The sequence below is a fragment of the Podarcis muralis genome, chromosome 13 (genome assembly GCF_964188315.1).
Source record: "Podarcis muralis chromosome 13, rPodMur119.hap1.1, whole genome shotgun sequence".
Lineage (NCBI taxonomy): Eukaryota > Metazoa > Chordata > Lepidosauria > Squamata > Lacertidae > Podarcis > Podarcis muralis.
The window spans coordinates 27,740,339-27,751,261 of NC_135667.1; positions in this window are offsets into that span (position 1 = coordinate 27,740,339).

The following is a 10,923-nucleotide window of genomic DNA, read 5'->3' on the forward strand; positions in this document are numbered from 1 at the left end:
TATACAAATCAAATCAGCAACCTTTTATATTCCATAAAATTTAATTTTAAAAGTGAACGTCGAAGATCATCTACCCTTCTGACAATAAAGGGTTGCAGCTCTTGTTTGTGAAAATCTCATACTTGGGAAGACTGTGCTTTGTACTCCACTGAATTTGTTAAAATTCATAGCCCACCTTGCAATAAAAAGTGCCCAAGGCAACTAAAAACAATAAAATCCACAATGGAAAATAAACCTTTGCTATTCAGCTAAATGCCTATATCATTAAACATTTCCAAACGTCCAGGGCATATTTAAATGATAAAGAAAATCCAGTGGCTTACTCAGATTATAGAATATTACAAAATCTTGGATTGGCAACCTTAAGATTTATTTGTAGTAAGTAAACATGCCTACAAAACTTTTGTTTCCTTTTATAAGGAAGACAGTTCACCAGGGAAGTTGCAACAGATTAGCTATAAAAGACCAGTATCAGTCCACATTGCTAGTATACAGTATTCCATATTACAGGTATTTGCAGGTGTGATAGGAGAGAATTTCACCACCCACCCAAAAGTCAGATGTCCAGTTTCTATACACCAGAGCAGATACAGCTCTAAAGTACATGTAACATTTCAGAGAGGTTTTAAAAAATTCTGAAACAAAACCCTACTTTTGCAAGTTCTTCTGACTACTCAGAAACTACCAATCTTACAAGTTCTTCTTCACTCCGGTTTCTGTGAATGCTTTTGCGCTCAAAGGAAGTGTGCCTGTGTGCTCTCATATTGTTTCCGGAGAAACAATGAGGAATCCAAAACATGTCAGCACCCAATTAAAAACCCTCAAGGGATTAATCACCTTAAAATTTCAGAGCAACTGACTTCTCCTTGGGTGCTACAATGTTTCTTTCTGCAAGGCACAATCTGTTGCAATAGAAGGGGGCAAGGAGGCGGTACAGTATTCCCCTGACCCTTCCTCCCAAAATGTGTGTGTGTCCTTTGGGTGGTGGGGAGGGGGGATAAATTCCTCCCTTTAGTTTCTTAGTCCAACTTTGTTTTATGGTGGAATTCTGAATTTCACTGGAATTTATTAGACTGAACTACCACAACTATCTTTAATGTTTAAGCTCCACCTTCCCCCCAAGACCCAATGCTTCTGTCTGCACAAACACAAAAATCCATCACTGCAAATTTGAGGGAATGGTAAAGTTTAAGAACATTGGAGGTTACCCTGTGATGAGGGGTCCATAGGCTGAGATCAGACTTGCGGTCCATCTACCTCAGTATTAACTACTACATTGACTGGCAGTGGCTCTCCAAGGAAAGACAGCAGTCTTTCCCAACCCTACCTGGAGATGCCAGCGATTGAACCTGAGACCTTCTGAACCTGAAAAGCATATGTTCTACCACTGAGCAACTGCCATTTCCCTATGCCATGTTCCCCTTGCTTTTGAGATAAAAAAAAATTATAATACTTTTTTTGTGATGCTTCTCCTACTTCCACAATATCCTAGGAATGCTCCCCCACCCCCCACTCCACCTAGGACCACAACTTTCAAGTATTGCCAAATGGCAACTATACTCATTAAAATTCATTAAAGACACCTAGATGCTTTCTTTCATTTTCTTTCAAAGTGATTTCCGAGCTCCCTGACAATCCGCACCAGCTCCAGCATTGTTAAGTTCCAAAAGGAGAGGCATCAGGGTCCAACCCCACCAAGACGCTGCACTCTCTGGCCCCAAAGCCCCCAGACCCAGACCTGTAAGAGGAAGGCTGCCCTTGCTCAGTGGCAAAGGAAAACCGGTGAAAATAAATAATTAATAATAATAATAATAATAATAATAAAAAATCTCGCATTTTTCCAGGACTGAAGGCCAGCAGGGCAAGACTCTGGGGCAGACCCTGATTCAAACCCAGCCTGGCCCAGGCCACAAGGAAACCGCCTCCTGAAACTGCTCAGATCCCGACAGGGGCCCAGCAGATAACAGGGAGGTCCCTCAGTCTGGCCTGCTTTGAGTAGCCAGTTGCCTACATAAAGGTATATATATACACCGTATATACACCCCGCTGTTACGTGGGGCAGAATGGACGGGCGGGCACACAGAGGCTGATCGGGATCCTTCAGCTACTCCTCGCAACGCACTTCGAAAGTTGCTTACACTGCGCCTTATCCCACGGGCCAAATGCACTTCTGTGGGGTCCGGAGTGAGTGGCGGCGTTGAGGTGGGGGGGGGGGAGAGAAGTCGCACCATTATAACCATGCCCACCATTCCTCCTCTCCCCCAACCCCCCCAAAAAAACCCCACATCCTCTCCTCTCCCCCCCCCCCCGCCATGGCCTGCCTCGGAGTAGTTGCAAGGGCTAGAGGGCTGCGCACTCCGCCTCTCCGCTCCCCATTTTCTCTTCCTGCCCGCTCAAAGTTGCAGGCGCGGGGCTCCCACCAGCCACTTGGCCCTGCGCTCTGTGGACGGGGCGGAGTGTGCATGCCCGCGCGTGGATGCGAGAAGAACTCGCGCGGGGAGGGGCGACGGGACGGGAAAGAGGGAGGGAGTGGGGTCCCCCACCTCCCCCCTAATCTCTCTCTCCCCCCTCCCCTCCCCTCCCTCAGCTACATTCCTCCTCCTGCTTCTCCACCCGGTAGCATGCATCTGCAACGTCACGCCCCCACCCCCCTCTGCCCCCCCAACTTCCTCCCATCCCCGCCTGCTCACCTGCGTCCCCCACACCCGCTGCGCCCCCTTCACGCGCCCCCCCCCCTTGAATTTGGGGCTCCCCGGTGTTTTTCCTCGCACGGCCGTCGGAAGCTGCTCGCAGACCCCCCTCAGCAACCTACCTGCACAGCTCAACCAGCCTTGAAGTGGAGGGGTGGGTGGGAAGTCTTCCGCCCTCCTCCGTTCTGATTGGCCGCGGGGAGGACCTGGGCGGGCGTGGTTGGAGGAAGGAGCGTCAGTCAGGGGCGGAGGGGTGGGGCTGGAGGACGGGATTGATGCTGATACCTCGGGTTTTTTTATCCCTCCCTTTGCTTGTGTTTCCCGGAGATGTTGGGAAGGGAAGGGGAGAGATGTAGAAATTTGGGGGGGGGGTTCCATCCTCTTCCTCCCCACGTTAAACCACATCCCCCCCACACACATGTACACTATACCACAGTTATTTGCATCTGCCCCCCAACTCTTCCTCTTGAGAGCAGCTGGAGGAGCCCACACTGAATGCAACAGTCCACACACAGGAGGAATTCCAATAGGCGAAGCCTGTGCAACTATTCTGTCAGATAGGCGGCGGGGGGAAGAGGATCGGAGGCAGGGAAGAGGGCGGCGTATATTGCCCCTGAAGAAAACAAAATAATAATAATAATAATGTTCCTTAAGGCTGTTAAGGGGTCCCCTCGTTTGGGGCTTTGCAATTAAAGGCCTCCCGGAAACAAAAACCCCCCAAAATTAAAAGCTCCACTGGAGAAATGTTGCATATTCCGTCACTGCGCTCCAGCAGGGCCCAAAGGGAGGAAGTGGAGAGGAATGGGGTTTGGGTGCGATTTGCAACTAAAGCCCAGGGGTCTTCTCCAACCTCTTAAGGAGAAGGCATTGTGGGTGGGGGAGGAAAGATTTATGATGGGTGTATGTCTCGCTGGCAAGGATCCTAGTTTTGGTTTGGCCTGCCTTTAGTGTGTCTCCCCCCCCCCCCCAAAAAAAAAGCTGGAAAGGTGATGGATATTCCTTTTCTTATTATTATGTTTGTTTTTTAATCACCTTACACTTTGCTTTTCAAAGAAAACTGTTGCTAGGTGACCTGCAAGCCAACGAGGATATGTAAAGACTGTCAGCTTTCTCAAGGTGTGTACCCAAGGCATAAAGAAAGAAAGAAATGCTTGAGGCACACTGTTCAATGTTCTCTTGTACAATATTTTTTTTAATTAAAGATTTAAAATGCAATGTGTTGACTTGTCATCCACACAATATTTTAATTTAAATGTCAGAACGTGCAAGTTCACCTAATCTGAAAGCAGCATGTATGCATGTAGATTCACAGTGAGTAGAGCTGGAAGCTGGAACAGAGGGAGCCACAGAAACCTTATTGTAGATAGAAGGCAAGTAGTTCGACAGTTCGTTTCTCCCATTGCTTGAAATCACATTATTTGGAGGGGGAGTGTAGCACAGCTTTATAAAATAAACCCACAAAATTTGCTAGCCTCCAAAAAATATATATGCACCTGCTAAGGAACCAGAGGTCTGCATTGCCATCTTGGCTGCAAAGGAGGGAAAGTCTCCTCTTCTGCATCCGCAATGAACACTCGGACCATTAACATTTTAGCAACTTACTTTTAAAAAATTGCCTTCTAATAGGAAAAAATTACTTTCTCTGCAGCTAGCACAGAGACCAAGCAGGCTCCCAAAGGAAGAATCCATCCTTCTGTCCGCTCATGCTCCATCTTTCCTCTACCATGTGCATGGAATTCTTGGTCACCTATGCTTACCAAGTGAGTTGTTCAATACAAAGCTAGGATGAATGAACATCTGCCAAAGTATAGCAGATTCATAAGTAGACACCTGTTTCAGAATAGGGAGTTAATTCAGTCACTAAATTGAGATGGTTTCTTCTTATTGTGTTTAACATAGCTACCTAGCAACACAGAGTTCCTGTGTGAACATCATCCATTTAAAGCACACACCCTCAAAGAATCCTGGGAGCAGTAGTTTGATAAGGATGCTCAGAATTGTAGCTTTTTGAGAGGTAAACTGCAATTCCCAGTATTCTTTCGGGGAAGCAATGTGCTTAAAATATTATTGAAATACTGTACTGAGGTATGTTGCTTGGTTCTTTCAAGACTTGGGGCAAACGTCAGTGACATAAAATTACCTCTGGGCAAATTAGGGTAGTATGTAGGTGGCTTGGTCATGTCTACAGAATGGAGGATGGCAGGATCCCCAAGGACTTGGTCTATGGGGAGCTGGCTTCAGGCACCAGGCCCGTTGGGAGACCAACTCTGTGCTACAAAGATGTCTGCAAACGTGACATGGCAACATCAACCCTGCTGTGCAGGAATATCTTGCAAACAATCGCAGTGACCAGAGGAGGAATGACTACTAGGTGCAGTGGCGTAGCGTGGGTTGTCAGCACCCGGGGCAAGGCAAGTAATTTGCGCCCCCTAACCCGTGGATTTGCGCCCCCTAACCCGTGGATTTGTGCCCCCTAACCTGTGGATTTGCCCTAACCCCAGATGTTGCGCCCGGTGCGGCCGGCTCCCCCTGCACCCCCCACGCTACGCCACTGACTAGGTGTCACACAAAGAGAATAAATGTGATGGTGCATCTGCAGCACCACAATCAGACGCATTCATCTGACGTAGCTGCAACAAAGCATGTCTCACCCGTATCAGTCTCTACAGCCATAGCAGACATAATCTTCCAACAGGTCAGCCCCAAAGGCACACTCCTCCATTGTCTCTCAAGACAGACAGATGCCAACCAACCAACTTCCTGGGTGGGATGTCATTAGCTGTGGTTTGCAGTGTGCCCAGTCATTGTATAAGCAAAGTTTTTTTGTGTTGTTTTTTTAAAGTGGTTTATCGGAAGGAACAGGAGATCTCAGAAGAAGCACAAAAGACCCAGGTCTCAAGCCCCATGGGCCAATCTTAACAAAGATCCTAGTTACAGAGGAGAAGTTCTTACCTTTTCCTTTGGGGCTTTAGATATTCTCTTGCTGAAGGTTCCCATTAAATAGACTCTTCACACAGCAACTCCTGCAGAAACAGCAATGGATTTAGGGCTAACTACAAACTGAAGTCCTCTGGCTATAGAAGATAATGAAGTTAAAGCTGGAAGACCTAGGGGGGAAACATGCGTTCACATCTTCTAATTTAAAGGCTTCCTGTGAAAAGTGGTGGCCACAGACCTTGGCTGTGTACATACCATAACTTGATTTTAATCTGTTCTAAATAATCTGGATCCAGCTCTGTCAGTGGAGGCTCAGGTAGCCTCAGTGGCTAGATGTGCCTTTTACCAACTGCAACTAGTTCAACAGCTATGGCCACTCCTGGACCAAGAGAGTTTGACCACAGTACAGTGGTACCTCAGGTTAAGTATTTAATTCGTTCCAGAGGTCAGTTTTTAACCTGAAACTGTTCTTAACCTGAAGCACCACTTTAGCTAATGGGGCCTCCTGCTGCTGCCGGGCCGCCGGAGCACGATTTCTGTTCTCATCCTGAAGCAAAGTTCTTAACCTGAGGTAATATTTCTGGGTTAGTGGAGTCTGTAACCTGAAGTGTATGTAACCTGAAGCTTATGTAACCCAAGGTACCACTGTAGTTCACGCACTCATTATTTAAAGGTTGGATTACTGCAATGCGCTCTATGTGGGGCTTCCTTTGTGCCAGACCTAGAAGCTGCAGTTAGTGCAGAATGCTGCAGCACGATTGCTGACAGGCCTTTTCAGCACATACTGTAACACCTGTGCTCAGGGGACTGCACTGGTTGCCAATTTGCTATTGGGAAGAGTTCAAGATGTTTATATTAGCATACAAAGACCTTAACAACTTGGGACCTGTTTACCTACGATATTGCCTTACCCCAGATGTGCCAGATGTTCTGCTTTGATCAGCGGAACTGTCACTTTTTCAAGTGTCACATAATACCCACAACACATCTGTAAGAACTCGTTTAGATTGGCAACACCAACACTTTGGAACTCCCTGCCTTCCACCCTGAGACCCCTGGGTATGGGACAGTATATAAATTAAATAATTAATAATAATATTGATACCAGACAGGTGCTTTCGCTGTATTCCTTTCGGTGCCTGCTGAAGACATTCTTATTTACATAAGCCTAATCAGTTGTTCAGAGTTGTAATCTGTTTTTAGTCTGTTTTATTGTGGTTTTATCTTCTTCACGTTTTACATTGCAGTGGGAAATTTTTAAGTGATAATTTTGTTATCTTTTTTTGTAAACCGCTTTGAGTTTTTTCCTCCAATCAAGCGATACATACATTTTATGAAATGACAAGCTTACATACATAAATGCCATTTTAAAAACATAGATTCAGTACCAGTGGAGGCTTGCCCATGAGGGAAAATGGGGCACTGTCCCACCAACCTCAGTCCACCTCCAGCCAGCCCCACCTTCCTGTTTCATTACTTCCTGCCTCAGTCCAAGAAGTAGCTCTGTCTGCCATTGTCTCTGGCTCCACCTACTGTTTATCTCCCTGCCTTTCGCCCTACCAGTTTCGATGGGCACCAACCACTACTGTTCACTGCATCCATCTTGAACTATTATCATTTCAATATAAGTACATTGGGTGGGTGATTCCCAACTAAAAGATTTGAAGCAGACCCATTGAAATTGACTGGAGCTACTTAAGCCTTTGATTTCAGTGGCTTTATTCTTAAGTGTGACAACATTGTATTAAATAAATAAATAACCTTTTTATTTCCATTTATGACTCTTAAAAATATCCCTGGGATTTCAGGGAGATCAGTGAGGGGCAGAAGTGGTGAGAAAGGAGGTGCCCTAGGCTTCCACCCTTTTTTTCTATATCTTTGGCATGGGGGAGTATAAAAGGGCACAACCAATTTAAGTTGCCTCACTGCCCACCACCTTATTTACAATGAGGCAACCAAGTGGGTTATGAAAGGGCAGCAAACTGCTAGCTGTTCAGCTGATCGTTACTGGTATTTCTTATGGTGAGGGTTTTGCCGGGTTTTCTGCCTCAGGTGCCAAAATAATTTGACCAGCTTTGGGTACTGTTCACCTTGTCTCAATGACGGGAACTCCATTAGCTCCTCTGCCTCAGGGAGCAAAATGTGTTTGGCCAGCTCTGGCGCTTTCTGAAATCATTCACTTTAGCCTGGTGTGCAACAGGCCCAGCCCTGAAATCCTGAGGATTTGCCCTTTCTTTCCAGTTCTCTCAGAATTTCACTAAGGATTTGATCAGGGCCTGTGGTAAAGTCACTGACTTTATGTTCCACATCATTACAGTGGTACCTCGGGTTACAGACACTTCAGGTTACGGACTCCGCTAACCCAGAAATAGTACCTCAGGGTTAAGAACTTTGCTTCAGGATGAGAACAAAAATTGTGTGGTGGCAGCGCAGCGGCAACAGGAGGCCCCATTAGCTGAAGTGGTACCTCAGGTTAAGAACAGTTTCAGGTTAAGAACGGACCTCCGAAACGAATTAAGTTCTTAACCTGAGGTACCACTGTATCAGCCTGTTTATTTTCTTTCTCAGAGAGATTGGCGACATTTCTCTAGAGAAGGTGAAGAACAAAGGTGAGAGACAGGAGGCAGAGCGGCCTATAGAGCAGAGGTGGAGAACCTCTGGTCCAGGGGCCAAATGTGGCCCAAGACCTTTCCATCTGGTGCAGTGGTGGCTGGTCCATTAGTCTGCCCTCAGCCAGCCCCCAACCCAGATTAGCAAGGCGGCACTCCTTGTCAGCTTCCTCCTCCTCCTTAATCTTAGCATTGCCCTTATAAAACTCAGCAAGGAGGATGGGGACAAAACTGGAATTAAGATGGCTCTGGTAATTACTGGCTCTGGCTCCACCTACTGTGTGTCTCCTCAATTTCTGCCCTACCAGTCCCAATGGGCACCAGCCACCATTAATCTGGCCCTCAGAACTTGCCCCAGACTTCACCCACTCTCCCCATTGTATTTATGGCTGATGAATCCCATCCATTCGTGATAATTTTATTATTTGTACCCTGCCCATCTGACTGGGTTGCCCCAGCCACTCTGGGCAGCTTCCAACACATATAAAACATCAGACATTAAAAACTTCCCTATACGGGGCTGTCTTCTGAATGTTGTATAATTATTTATCTCTTTGACATCTCATGGGAGGGCGTTCCACAGAGAGGGGGCCACTACCAGGAAAGCCCTCTACCTGGTTTCGTATAACTTTACTTCTCGCAGTGAAGGAACCGCCAGAAGGCCCTCGGAGCTGGACCTCAGTGACCGGGCTGAATGATGGCGGGGGAGGTGTTACCAGCGGCGTAGCGTGGGTTGTCAGCACCCAGGGCAAGGCAAGTAATTTGCGCCCCCTAACCTGGGGCAAGGCAATTAATTTGCGCCCCCTAACCCGGGGCAAGGCAAGTAATTTGCACCCCCTAACCCCTAACCTGCCGCCGCTGCCAGCTTCTTCTTGCTGCTGCCTGGGCTGGGGTATTTACGGTAAGGTAGCCACGGCGGCGGCGGCAGGTCCGTGACAGGTGATCTGAGGCGAGTTGCCGCTGGCGCTGCCGCCCAAACGACGCCGCTTGCCCGGAGGAGGAGGAGGGCAGAGAGGCGAGGAAAATACAACATGGCCCAGCAGCTGCAGCAGCAGCAGCAGGGCTGTGAGGAGGGGCTGCCTGGCGCGCCCTCGACACACGGGGACCGCGGCGAGCCCTGAGAGCCGCTGCCAGCTCGTCGGTTCCACGAGACATGGGGCTCTGCTACAGTCTGCGCCCGAGGCTCTTCGGCGACTCCAGAGGCGGCGAGCGCCCCCCCCCAGATGTTGCGCCCGGGCCCCCCTGCACCCCCCACGCTACGCCACTGGGTGTTACTTCGGGTATACAAGGCCAAGGCAGTTTAGGGCTTTAAAGGTTAGCACCAACACTTTGGATTGTGCTCAGAAATGTACTGGGAGCCAAGAGAGATCTTTTAGGACCAGAGTTATATGGTCCCACTGGCCACTCCCAGTCACCAGTCTAGCTGCCACATTCTGGATTAATTGTAGTTTCTGAGTCACCTTCAAACGTAGCCCCACATAGAGCGCATTGCGGTAGTCTAAGCGGGAGATAACCAGAGCATGCACCACTCTGCTGAGACAGTGCACAAGCTGCTGTTTACTGACTTCATGCAGGATTTGGAGGCTCCAACCCTTTTGTAGCCATTTCTGAATGAAATACTATTCCAGGTCTATAATGTGTAACAAGGAAGAAAGCAGCAAGAATGTGAAGTGCTTTTCAGATAGAGTGGCCATATGTGCTACCTCTGAACTCAGAAGCAATGCTTAATGAAAGTTTAAAATTAAGGCTTCTGCATAGAGCACCTGGGCAATAGCATAACTCTGCTTATTCAGGGAATTGGGACATGTTCTCTAAGGAGATGGCGACTGTGCTGTTCACATATGACTCCCATAATATTGCAGCAGAAGCAGCATGAACATCTACAGAGAAATAGTACCTAAAATACAAGTCTGGGGCATACATGTGGTATTACAAGGTTGCTGGACATGCATACTCCTCTTTTCGCACTAGGCCCCTCTTTCGCACTAGGAATCTAACTGAAGGCTGAAGTCACTGGACTAGGCTAAATTAGCAGCAATGATTGAATATAGGCTACTGTGAAACATGAATTCAAACATGTAATGCAATAAAAAAGAAGGTAACCAAGAATCCTCATTCAACAAATAAACATTTTACATTTGAAAAAATAAAATGAGGCAGGGTGGGCTTTGGCTAACAAAAATTTCCTCTGGAAAACTTAATTGCTTGTTATTCATCCAATTGTCAATTTTGCTCCATGTTTTTTCAGCCAGTAAGCCAGTCTGCTGACCTTATTTTGTGATATGTGAAAGCACTCCTGTCCCAGCAGTCATAGCAGATGATCTAATGAACAACTTATTTTCAAAATAGAACCACTCATTAAATGGAAAATGTAACAGATGTCCTCACATTTTTAAAAGTATTTCTGAAAAGATCAACTTATGCATAGCCATTGCAACTTTCTACAATCTCCACGCCTACTTCTAAAACAAAACTAACGGCAATGTTCTGTGCATGTCTAACTGAATCCTATTGAGTTAATTGGGACTTACCCCAGGGTAAGAGGGTATCGAATTGGAGTCTTAAAACATTTAAAAAACGAGCACAGTAAAGTACAAGCGGAGCTTGCAACAAAAAGTTGCAGTGTGGAGAATTGTGGGTTCCTACCACTTTGTTCCTCCTCAGTCTATCTCCTACCGTGCGCCTAA